An 11,029-nucleotide genomic window follows, 5' to 3' on the forward strand; every position below is an offset into this window, starting at 1 on the left:
GGCTCTACAAGTTTAAACAGAGTCCCGGCGGCAAAAGTCACCGGGACTGTGTTTAAACAGCCCCGATGCTGGCGACGTACACTGTACGTCGTCAGTCACGAAGGGGTTAAAGGAGAATTATGAGGCGAGTGATTTTTAGGCTTTAATGCAGAGAGATGAATTGCGGCTTAGTTAACATACCTACTAGTAATACAATGATTGCACTCAATGTAGCTTCAGCTCCCATTTATACCTACATGTGCACGTTACAACACGTGTATTACCGTGCCTGCATACATGGGAATCGACTTTTTATAGCTTCCCATTAAACATGCACCATGGAGCTGTCGGGAAAACCTATTTGTCTTCATGATATCGGACACGTGTAAATAGGCCCTAAATGTTTAAAGGAGAACTATGAGATGAGTGATTTCCACTCACCTCATAATCTGAGCCGACTTGTGACAATGAGACTGTCACAGGTCGGCTCAGTAGATCGGGAGGTGAGCGAACACATACCGGCGTTCGCTCACTTCTAGATCCTGTCACGGCTCTCTGCCGTGACGGGAGGGGCTGGATTCCCCCCTCCCCGCTCCGATCTGCCAGCGCTGACTGGTGGAACGGACGGGGGAGGGGGCGGGTACAGCTGGCTCTGCCTCTGGATAGGCAGAGCCAGCTGTCACTCACGCAGCTGGGCGGATCTCGACATCGATGTCGGGATCCGCTCCGGCGTCTCAGTATACCGCGAGCTGTAGCTCCCTATATATGCCACGGTCTCCGTCCGCGCCCCCGTGCCCGGAACGGGAGGGGCTGGATTCCCCCCTCCCCGCTCCGATCTGCCAGCGCTGACTGGTGGAACGGACGGGGGAGGGGGCGGGTACAGCTGGCTCTGCCTCTGGATAGGCAGAGCCAGCTGTCACTCACGCAGCTGGGCGGATCTCGACATCGATGTCGGGATCCGCTCCGGCGTCTCAGTATACCGCGAGCTGTAGCTCCCTATATACTGAGCTTAGGGTAACGGGAGGGCGCTAGTTTGTGTCCTCCCTCTACCCTAAGGAGAACTATGGGGAAAAGCCCTGACCCCATAGTTCTCCTTTAACTTGAATACAAATTATTTCCACACACCTGATGTCTCTTTCATCTCTGCTAATAATAAAATCTATCAGCGGAATATATTTCCTCCTACGATTCTGGTATGAAAGAAGACAAGCTGCACACGATGTGGTAATATGTGTAAATGAACCTGGAATCTGCCATGTAAAGGCCTAGAGTTTAATAAAGTCAAAGTGTGTCACAAATATTTGAGTGGAACGCTTCCCTCCTCCCGGGAACAGAGTATAAAATAAAACTTTTGACGCGTTTTTAGTGGCTGCTCGCCAAAGGTTTCATTTTGACATCAAAGGCATAGGAGCTTCTAGGAACTGCTGTGGAGCTGATGCTCTCAGTATGGTAGAATAATGATAATGAGGAATAAGGCCGAAATAGTGTTGTGGGAATTGTATTCGGTTATGTAAGTATCTGTGTGTTCAGCAAGCATTAGATAGCATGCAAAAAAAAAAGAGCATTTGCATGGTATCAATGCCTTAGTTATGCTGTGTAGTCACATGGAGCGGGGTCAATGCATTCAGTTTAGTGGGTTATTTAAAAAAAGTGGATGAAAGAAAATGGAAACAAAAACCCAATCAGATTACTCGTATCACTTTTCCAGATAATAAAGGATGTGCCCTTACCTCATTAGGGGCATAGACTCTGCCCCCCCTACTTTTTAATGCCTCCCCGTTTCTTAGTCGGCTTTTGTCAGATGTGTTTCAAGCAATTTCCAGATTTAAAGGAGAACTATGGGGTCAGGGCTTTTCCCCATAGTTCTCCAAAGGGTAACGGGCGGACACAAACTAGCGTCCTCCCGTCACCCTAAGCTCAGTGCAGCTCGCGGTATACTGAGACGCCGCAGCTGAAACGGATCCCGATAATTATGTCTGGATCCGTCCAGCTGCGTGAGTGACAGCTGACTCTGCCAATCTAGAGGCAGAGCCAGCTGTACCCGCCCCCTCCCCCGTCCGTTCCGCCAGTCAGCGCTGGAGGATCGGACAGGGGAGGGGGAATACAGTCACTCCCCTGTCACGGCTCACCTGCGGGGATAGATCGAGAAGTGAGCGAGCGACGGTATGTGTTCGCTCACTTCCCGATCTACTGAGCCGACCTGTGACAGTCTCATTGTCACAAGTCGGCTCAGATTATGAGGTGAGTGGAAATCTCTCATCTCATAGTTCTCCTTTAAACATTTAGGGCCTATTTACATGTGTCCGATATCATGAAGACAAATAGGTTTTCCCAACAACTCCATGGTGCATGTTTAATAGGAAGCTATAAAAAGTCCATTCCCATGTATGCAGGCACGGTAATACACGTGTTGTAACGTGCACATGTAGGTATAAATGGGAGCTGAAGCTACATTGAGTGCAATACAATGATGAGGCCTTTGCATGCACTTCTATTGAAAAGGATTGTGCTGACCACACAGAAACAAACCATCAAATCTTGAATTGGATTTTGGATGTGTGACGGTGCATGAAAGGTAATCTTATAGACATTACAATGCAAAGACGCCTATGTAGTCTACGCTGAGCTATGTGTGGTACAGAGTATGATTGTATGTTCTTTATCAGAAACTTCTAGATCTATAAAACTTGGTTTACAGAGCTGACATTTGTTTTATTTGCAACCTGCAATTTACAGCCCTGCTAATGTGTTTTAATCATTTCCTTACGCTGCAGTTCCACTTATCGCCACTGAGGAGTGAAAAACTGTGTACGTAAAGCGTTTCGGTGGTGTCCAATTCATGTCTAGTGTTTCTTAACCCCTTTGTGACTGCAACATGGCTTTATAAGTCCAAATGTAAAAATGCAACTTGCTGTAAGAATATTAAATAACATTAATCAACTCCTCCCATGCTCGCCTCCAGGACTTCACTAGAGCCTCTCCCATCCTATGGAATTCTCTACCCCAACCTCTCTATTTCCCACTCTGACTGCCTTTAGGCGATCCCTTTAGGCCCGCTTCACACCTGGGCGTTTTGTAGCGCGTTTGAACGCTCTGCAAAACGCTCAAACACCGAAATCCCATTATTTCCTATGGGTATGGTTCACACCTGGGCGTATTACAGGCCGTATGAACGCGCTACAAAATGCCCTACGCCCAAAGAAGTACAGGAGCTTCTTTGGGGCATTTTTTTGTCGCGTGTTTCCATTGGGATACAGACAAGTAGCCCTCGGAAACGCGCGTTTGTCGCGCGTTTTTCCCCCCACGAATCGTGGTAAAAACGCGCGTCACAAGCGCATTTTCGATACGCCTAGGTGTGAACCCAGCCTAAGACTCATCTCTTCAAGCAAGCCTATCCCACCTCAACCTAACCGCTCAACCATCACGTTGTCCAACAATTCATCGCCACACAGCTATCTCCTCCATGTATCACTTCCCCCTCCCTTTTAGATTGTAAGCCCTCAGGGGCAGGGCCCTCCTTACCATCTTGTCTTGAATTGTAATTGTAATGTCTTCATATATTGTAGAGCGCTGCGCAAACTGTTGGCGCTATATAAATCATCTATAATAATAATTGCATTGGAGAACTAGAAATGTGCAGCTGTGTGCATTCCTAGTTCTCAGACCTGCTGTCAAACAAATCAAAAATTACTCAGAGTCCGTTAACTGACAGGTATTGGCGCTGATAAACTTGGTCTGGAGGTCTAAGCCAGCGATTCTCAACCTCTTTTTAGTCATGGCGCATTTGGAAATTGTGCAAAATCTGGAGGCTCCGCAGTCTAAAATATAAAGAAAGACATGGCCCCTCCAAAAAACCCCCTTCTCCATCATTCATACCAGACTCTTATTCTAGACAGGGGTCTGGTATGGATTTTAAGGGGGAAACCCCGGGCATCACATCAGAGTCCCTTTTTAGGGAAAATGTGAAGGCGCCCCTGACCAAGCCAGAAGGCACCCCAGGGTGTCATGGCACTATGGTTGTCTAAGTTTGAAAAACAAAAACCTCTGGTCATGAAAGGGTTAAAGGGCTGTGATATCCTTTTTGATATACAAATTGCTGTGCTCAGAACATGTAATTTTATAGGGATAATGTTTGTCCAGCGCTAATCTTAAGTTTACAAGTAACAAAATTTCCATACAAGTGATAAACATGTGACGCTAGCAAATGTTTTACTTGAAAACAATTACTTTTAAACTTAATTTAATGTAAAACTTGACTGAAACGGGTTAGTTGTCTATTGTGACCAACTTTCCTTTACCATCTGTGACAGGACAGTGCCGTGTCACTATGGTGATTGGTGTGTTTGGCGCCCAGGACTCTCGGCCAGAGGGGCTGAGAGGGTCCAGAAAACACATACAGGGTTATTCACAGAAGGGTGAAGAGTTTGGAGAAGGCAGGAGAAGTGAACAATCTAGGACAACATCGCTGATTTGGGAAATGTCTCCAATTCAGCTCACTTTCCAGCTCAGCGATTTTGGCCTAGACCAGGGGTAGGCAACCTTGGCACTCCAGCTGTGTTAAAACTACAAATCCCGTCATGCTTCTGCCTTTGTAAGTCATGCCTGTGGCTGTCAAGAGTCTTGCAATGCCTAATGGGGCTTGCAGTTCCACAACAGCTGGAGTGCCAAGGTTGCCTACCCCTCGCCTAGACTGTTCACTTCTCCAAACTCTTCACCCTTTTGTGAATAACCCCCATAGTGTTATAGGGAAGGAGCTGGGTTTCCAGTTATTTCCGGATTTTCTGGAGTATAACTGGGATCTGGGTCTCTGGAGAATCCTAAGAGTCTTGGGTGGGATGAAATCTCCAGTCCTGGGGCCAGGTGCACCCAATTGCCAGGCCAGACTGTCCAGGTGGCTGATAACAACCCTATTAAGAGAGTGGACCGAGTGGAAGAGGCAGCCAGTGGTGCAGGAGTACATGCGGAGCGTGGGAGACTGTGTGTATGTGACGCACGAGACCCCGAGCTGGAGTCTGGCTGGAGAGGCCGAGAGGGCCTGTGGCACATGCGGTGTGCGGGCGAGGCCAGGTGGGTCTGTGGCACACGCGGTGTGTGGGCGAGGCCAGGAGAGTCTGTGGCACACGCGTTGTGTGGGCGAGGACAGGTGGGTCTGTGGCACACGCGGTGTGTGGGCGAGGCCAGGAGGGTCTGTGGCACACGCGGTGTGTGGGCGAGGCCAGGAGGGTCTGTGGCACACGTGGTGTGTGGGCGAGGCCAGGAGGGTCTGTGGCACACGCGGAGTGTGGGCGAGGCCAGGAGGGTCTGTGGCACACAAGGTGTGTTTGGAAAGGTAGGGAGGACCGTCATCGCACAGGGAGGTGTGAAGCTGCTGGGTGCCTGGCCATGAGCAGGCTGCGGCTCTAATCCTGAGGTGGGACATGATACCGGTGCTGAGCCAAATCTTGGATGTTGCTGGAAGATACACCGTTTATGTTTGCTGAAAAGAAGCAATTTAAGTTGTACCGTTTGGAAGAGAATAAAGTTATGTTCCAGAACGGCCTGGCTAAGGATCCTTAAATACCCTAAATGGTGCACATCTTTTTGTGCTTTCCAGATTGGCCTTAAAATTAATGTTTCGATCAAGGTTAAGACTTGTTTAACTCTCTCTAGCTAAATTGGAGTATTTCATCACTGACTCAGTTCAAAACCGGTCACTCTACCAAAAGTCAGACCTAGACTTCTGAAGGGGTTTCTGATGTGTCCTAATTTTGTAAATTAACCACTATAATTATTTATATATATATTTATAATTTCTTTTTCTTTTTTTAATGCAGACCTCCTTATATTACCTAAACAGTGAATTTTGAATTTAAATCTCATGAGAAAGTTTAATTCTAAGACCCTTTTGGTGAATACAACACTTTGGTAAAATTGGAAAAGTAATATATCCAATATCTTTTCCAAACTCAACAGCAGTAGACTAGCCAGGACCAGGACTAGCCAAAATATGCCAGAGGTTTATTTATTTGTTGCCAGTTGTCCGGAATCTTACAAAATCCCTTCCCAATGATAGGTGGTTCTGTTTGGGGTCAGGATAAGGACAACGATGGTCTTCAGGAGGCTTTCATCTAATATTCTACCCTCGCTGTTGGGATCATTTAATCATTAACAACGATGGGCAGATCTCATAGCCAACAAGTGGACACTTCTGACATTGGCAAAGATTGCATTTTTTTATCATTTTGTAGCAGTTGATAAGTGGCATTTTGACTCCTGAAAATGCTCAAGCAGCATTTTGTAGTTTTGGATGGAAAGATAACACAAGGGCATTTGTTCTGTACATTTTAGGGCTGTTACTGATTAAAATTCTCGTGTTTGATTAATCGAAAAAAATGTTAATCGATTAATTTCGATTAATTGTAACGCACATACAGATCCAACTACATTGGCCTATACACATACAGCACAGCAATGAAGTAATAAAATGAACTAGGATCACACTAATCCAGCCCGTTATTAATCTCACGTGCCCCACTCACTATGGCCGCCGCTTGAGTGGGGCAACTCAGATTAATAACGTGCTGGAGTACCGTGATCCTGGCTCATTTTAATACTTCGTTGTTGTGGTGTATGTGTATAGGGCAATGCCTTGGCTGGCGCTCGTGCACAATAACTTTCTTGGGCAAACCTCTTAGATCCAAGTAAATCAGAAGTCAGGCGGTCCGCAAACCCGATAAGTGGGAACTTTCCATCGAACACCGGCCCAAGTGGCTCCGTCGGCTAACGAAGGGAAGGCGGAGGAGTCCGGTGACGTCACGGACATTGACGTCACCTGACCCCTCCCCTTCGTTAGGCAACGGAGCCACTTGGGGAAAAGGGGGAGGAGTCTGGTGACGTCACCGGATCTCCGACGGAAGACCCGAATGCCGGCGGAGAGGTGAGTGTTTTCATCATTGATCAAAATAATTTTAATCGATCAAAACTTTTAACGATTAATCGGGTAATTAATCGTTAATTTCCGCAGCCCTAGTAAATTTCCCCCTAATTCATGATTCCATCTAATTTTAGGGAGTCAGCTGATTTTGTAAGACCCTTTAAATTAAAGGTCTTCCATTCACAATCTCTGCTAATTGATTCATAACCAACAGGAACGCAAAGTTTAAAGATTACAATTAAAAGGGAGACTACAGTATATTACCGGTGAGGCTGCAGGAATTTTGAGCAAAAAGAATGCACCGGGATTTACCAGTTGTAATACAACGGAAGAAAATAAATTTGCCTTTAAAGTGACATTAAACCCTCAGATTTTTTTACATAAACCAATACTGTAATGTGCGCCTTACTGTAATCCATGGTAGTTTCCCTTCTCTTTGCTGCTCTTTCTTTTAAATCTGTATCTGTTCTCATGCTGGGCAGAACTTCTGTTTTGCAGCAGACTGCCTTGTCTCTGGAATGGATACACGGTGTCTGTGTATAGGTTTGTAACCGGAGCCAGCACTACAGGAAGAGGCACTCAGCTGCAAAGGGAAGTTCTCCCCCAGCATGAGAAGACATGAGGATTTAAAAGGAAGAGCAGCAAAGAGAAGGGAAACAACCATGGATTACAGTAAGGCGCACATTACAGTATTGGTTTATGTTAAAAAATCTGAGGGCTTAAGGTCAAAGCGGGGGGATTTATCAAAACAGGAGCAGACCGAGTCTGGCGCGGTTGGTTACTATGTGCAATCAGCTTCTGTCTTCACTTTGTTCGGTTAAGCTTTGAATATGAAAGATAGAAGCTGATTGGGTGTCATGCAAATCTGCTGCGGATTTTATCTGCTCCACTCGTGATACATTTTCTTCAATGTGTCTTATTATAAGCGGGAAGCATCCCCCATGTTCATCTATAATTCTGTCCAGAAACAATTGTAAAATATTAATGTGCATTAGTACGATTTTTTTCACCCTGAAATGATCATATTCAGTCATAAAAAACTGTAAAGGTGATTATATTCCTATCAAATCAGTTGCGTTAGCCCAGAATTGGTTTCTCTTCTTTTGCCAATCCTTTGGATTTTGTATCCTTTTGAACACCTTGATCTCTCTTCAACTTTATATTATTTGATTCCATTTGATTTTCAGAATAATCCCTTTTAATCGAATACCCTTAATTCAAACCTATGGTGTGATCTTAACCCTAGGGGTGGAAAAATTGCCTCGTAAAAAGACAACCTGGTGGAGGCAGAAGATACTTCATATATCTGGAGAACCCCCGTATGTTGTCAGAGACCTCGGGAGGGAGACACTAGGTATGGACAGTCAGAGTATAAGTTTCTGGATGACTGTCCATCTAAAAGTGTGAATGAACATCCACCGGGGATCAAGCATGGGTGTAGCAGGGTAGGTGGGTATTGAACAGTCATTTTTAAATAGTATTGGTGGTGCTCAGACCTGCAAACGGTGTAACGGTGGTACAATAATGGCCAGAGTTGGAGGTACTCTTCCCTTAAAGTGACACTAAACTCCGGAGTTAAATCTTACAAATACCTTCAGGTTCCTTAACGATCAACAACAATGTATCTTATTTGTGTATCACTCAGCTGTAGATCCTCCAATCATCTCTGACACTGTCCTTCCTTCTGGAGGGGGGGCTACTTTTGTTCACCATGGCCCCTGTGTGTGTTGTAAAGTAGTCACCGTGTAAAAAAAAAATCTAAGGATTTAATGTCACTTTCATTGTTCCCTTTTGTTGGTGGTTCTTGGAAACAAATGTCAACCAATAACAAAAGGTTTGGGAAAGATGGTGCCGCTTTCCATTGTCCTGAAGCCATTGTGACCGCAGCATGGATGGAAAGTGTAGCCATGGCCTCCCTAGACCTGTGCCCATCAGATACTCACTTAGACCCGAGGCTTGTGCATCATGCTTGCCCCAACCCATGAATTTGCCCCAAAATGTTTCAGATTCACTTAAATAAGACTCTAGTAGTATTTTGTTGATGTTAAAATTTTACCAATAGGCTTGTGAACCCAACTTGGTCCTTACTGGTCAATGGAGTCTAAAAGCCTTCATGTTGCTTGAAGCTATGTACATGAAACAAGTGGCCCGAGGCATCCGTCATCCCAATATTGGCCCCCGCATGGAGTGTTACTAGTTACATGTCATAGTCGGCAGGTAGATTGCTGATGGATGACATGGAATCCCAATGAAAGTGGTCTGTGGCTCCAAAATAATGCCTACGAGGGCCCAGTCCCAAGTCCCTCCATCAGCCCTTGTCTAGTCATTGGGGTCCTTTTGGGTTGCCTCAAACCCTTACAGTAAATCAATATTAATATTGTGCTATAAGCAACCAGGTCAATGTTAAATTACGGCATGGCTTCCTGGAGCCCAGGGATAGGGCAGCATGCACAGCCCCTGGCCTAAGACCTGTAGAGCCACCGACAGACCAGTTAAACCCATGGTGTCCATGCCTCTGCACCTCTCCTGTGGTTCTGGGCCTCAATTTTATGAATAAGGTTGCATGGTTGTACCTTCTCTGGATAAAAATGTAGGTGCCCAAAGACAGGGCAGAATATACTACACCAACCTGAGTTTTTAGACCCCTGTCTGTAGATCCACCAATTGTTCAGTGAACCCAGAGGACCAGGCCTGTGCGCCCCTCATTTGGCCCTTCAACAATCAATGGGTTCTAGCTGACCATGCCTTTGCACCCCCTATCTGTCAATAAAGCATGGCCAAGGAGGCCCGTGGCACCTCTCCAGTGGCTCCTCATCAGCCAATGGGCATCAGCCAACTAGGACTGTGCACCCCTCCATTGGCTCCTCATCAGCCAACTAGGCCTGTGCAAAACTCTATTGGCTCCTCATCAGCCAACTAGGCCTGTCCAAATCTCCTTTGGCTCCTCCTCAGCCAATGGGCATCGGCCAACTAGGCTTGTGCAACTCTCCATTGGCCTAGGTAATCAAGGGCCAGTGGAGGGTTGTGCAGTGAATGGGCCGCATCCTTCGTGATAACGTTGGCTGGTTGGATAAGAATGGATTTAGTACCCATGGCCAAGGACAGAGCAGAGGGTACAATCCTGGCCCAGAGCCCCCGACTGACCAATTAATGCATATGATCAAAACTGTGCAACCCCAGCCAATGGGCCCCTGAACAGCCAATGGGCCCCAGTCTTACAATTAATGTTGATTGGGTGGCTACAATTTTTTTTTTCTGGGACCGGTGGCCGAGGACAGCTAAATGGTCCAACCAAAGCCCAATTTTTTTACGCCAGAGCCAACCTGTCCCAATTAATGACTCCAATGAGCTGCCTCATGGGCCCCTCAATGGGCCCTCATTGTGGTTAATGGCTGGGCCCCTGGGCCATTGTCCTCCATGAGGCAGACATTCCAGACACAGAGCCCCTCCCCCCTACCTCCACCCTCACCACATGGCTGCAGCACTGAGCCCTCAGCACCACGTGACCAGCCTCCAGCATGTAGTCCCGGCTTGCGGAGTGATCCGGCCGTGTGGTGAGGCGGTATTCCTCCGAGGCGCCCCCTGGTGGAGACACATCCTCCCGCTCTCCGGTAACGGGGAAGTATCAGGGCCCGGTCTCCGCCGTCCGGGGTGTGTCCAGTCTTCCGTGTCCTCTTCCGAGAGGGAGCGCTGCATTCGGTGTACGGGACCCCGCCGGACAATGAGTCCCCTTTCATGCTAATGAGCCGCTGACGCCACATCCGATCTTTCTCCGCCGCCATATTGGCCAGCAGGAGGGCAGCCAGCGCCGGGTATTGTCTGCCCGACCAGGAGGAGGACCGGGGTGAGTCACCCGCCGACCGACCGGGAGAACAGCGGGGAGACACGTACACCACAACACCGACCTGCTGACTGACCGACACCGGGGACGCACCGATCGGGAGGAGGGCGGGAAGGACCGCATCATCCCCGCACTGACTGACACGCCGGGATCTATCACATCACTGACCGGGGACACCGAGATCCATCATTGACCGGGACAGATCACTTACTGACACACCGGGGACACATCACTGACTGAGCGGGTATGAAGGGTTCTTCTATAGGGGAGCTCTGATTCCTGTCTGTAGGAGGGGC

This window comes from Nanorana parkeri, unplaced genomic scaffold (assembly GCF_000935625.1).
Source record: "Nanorana parkeri isolate BGI_ZX_2015 unplaced genomic scaffold, ASM93562v1 scaffold946, whole genome shotgun sequence".
Taxonomy (NCBI): domain Eukaryota; kingdom Metazoa; phylum Chordata; class Amphibia; order Anura; family Dicroglossidae; genus Nanorana; species Nanorana parkeri.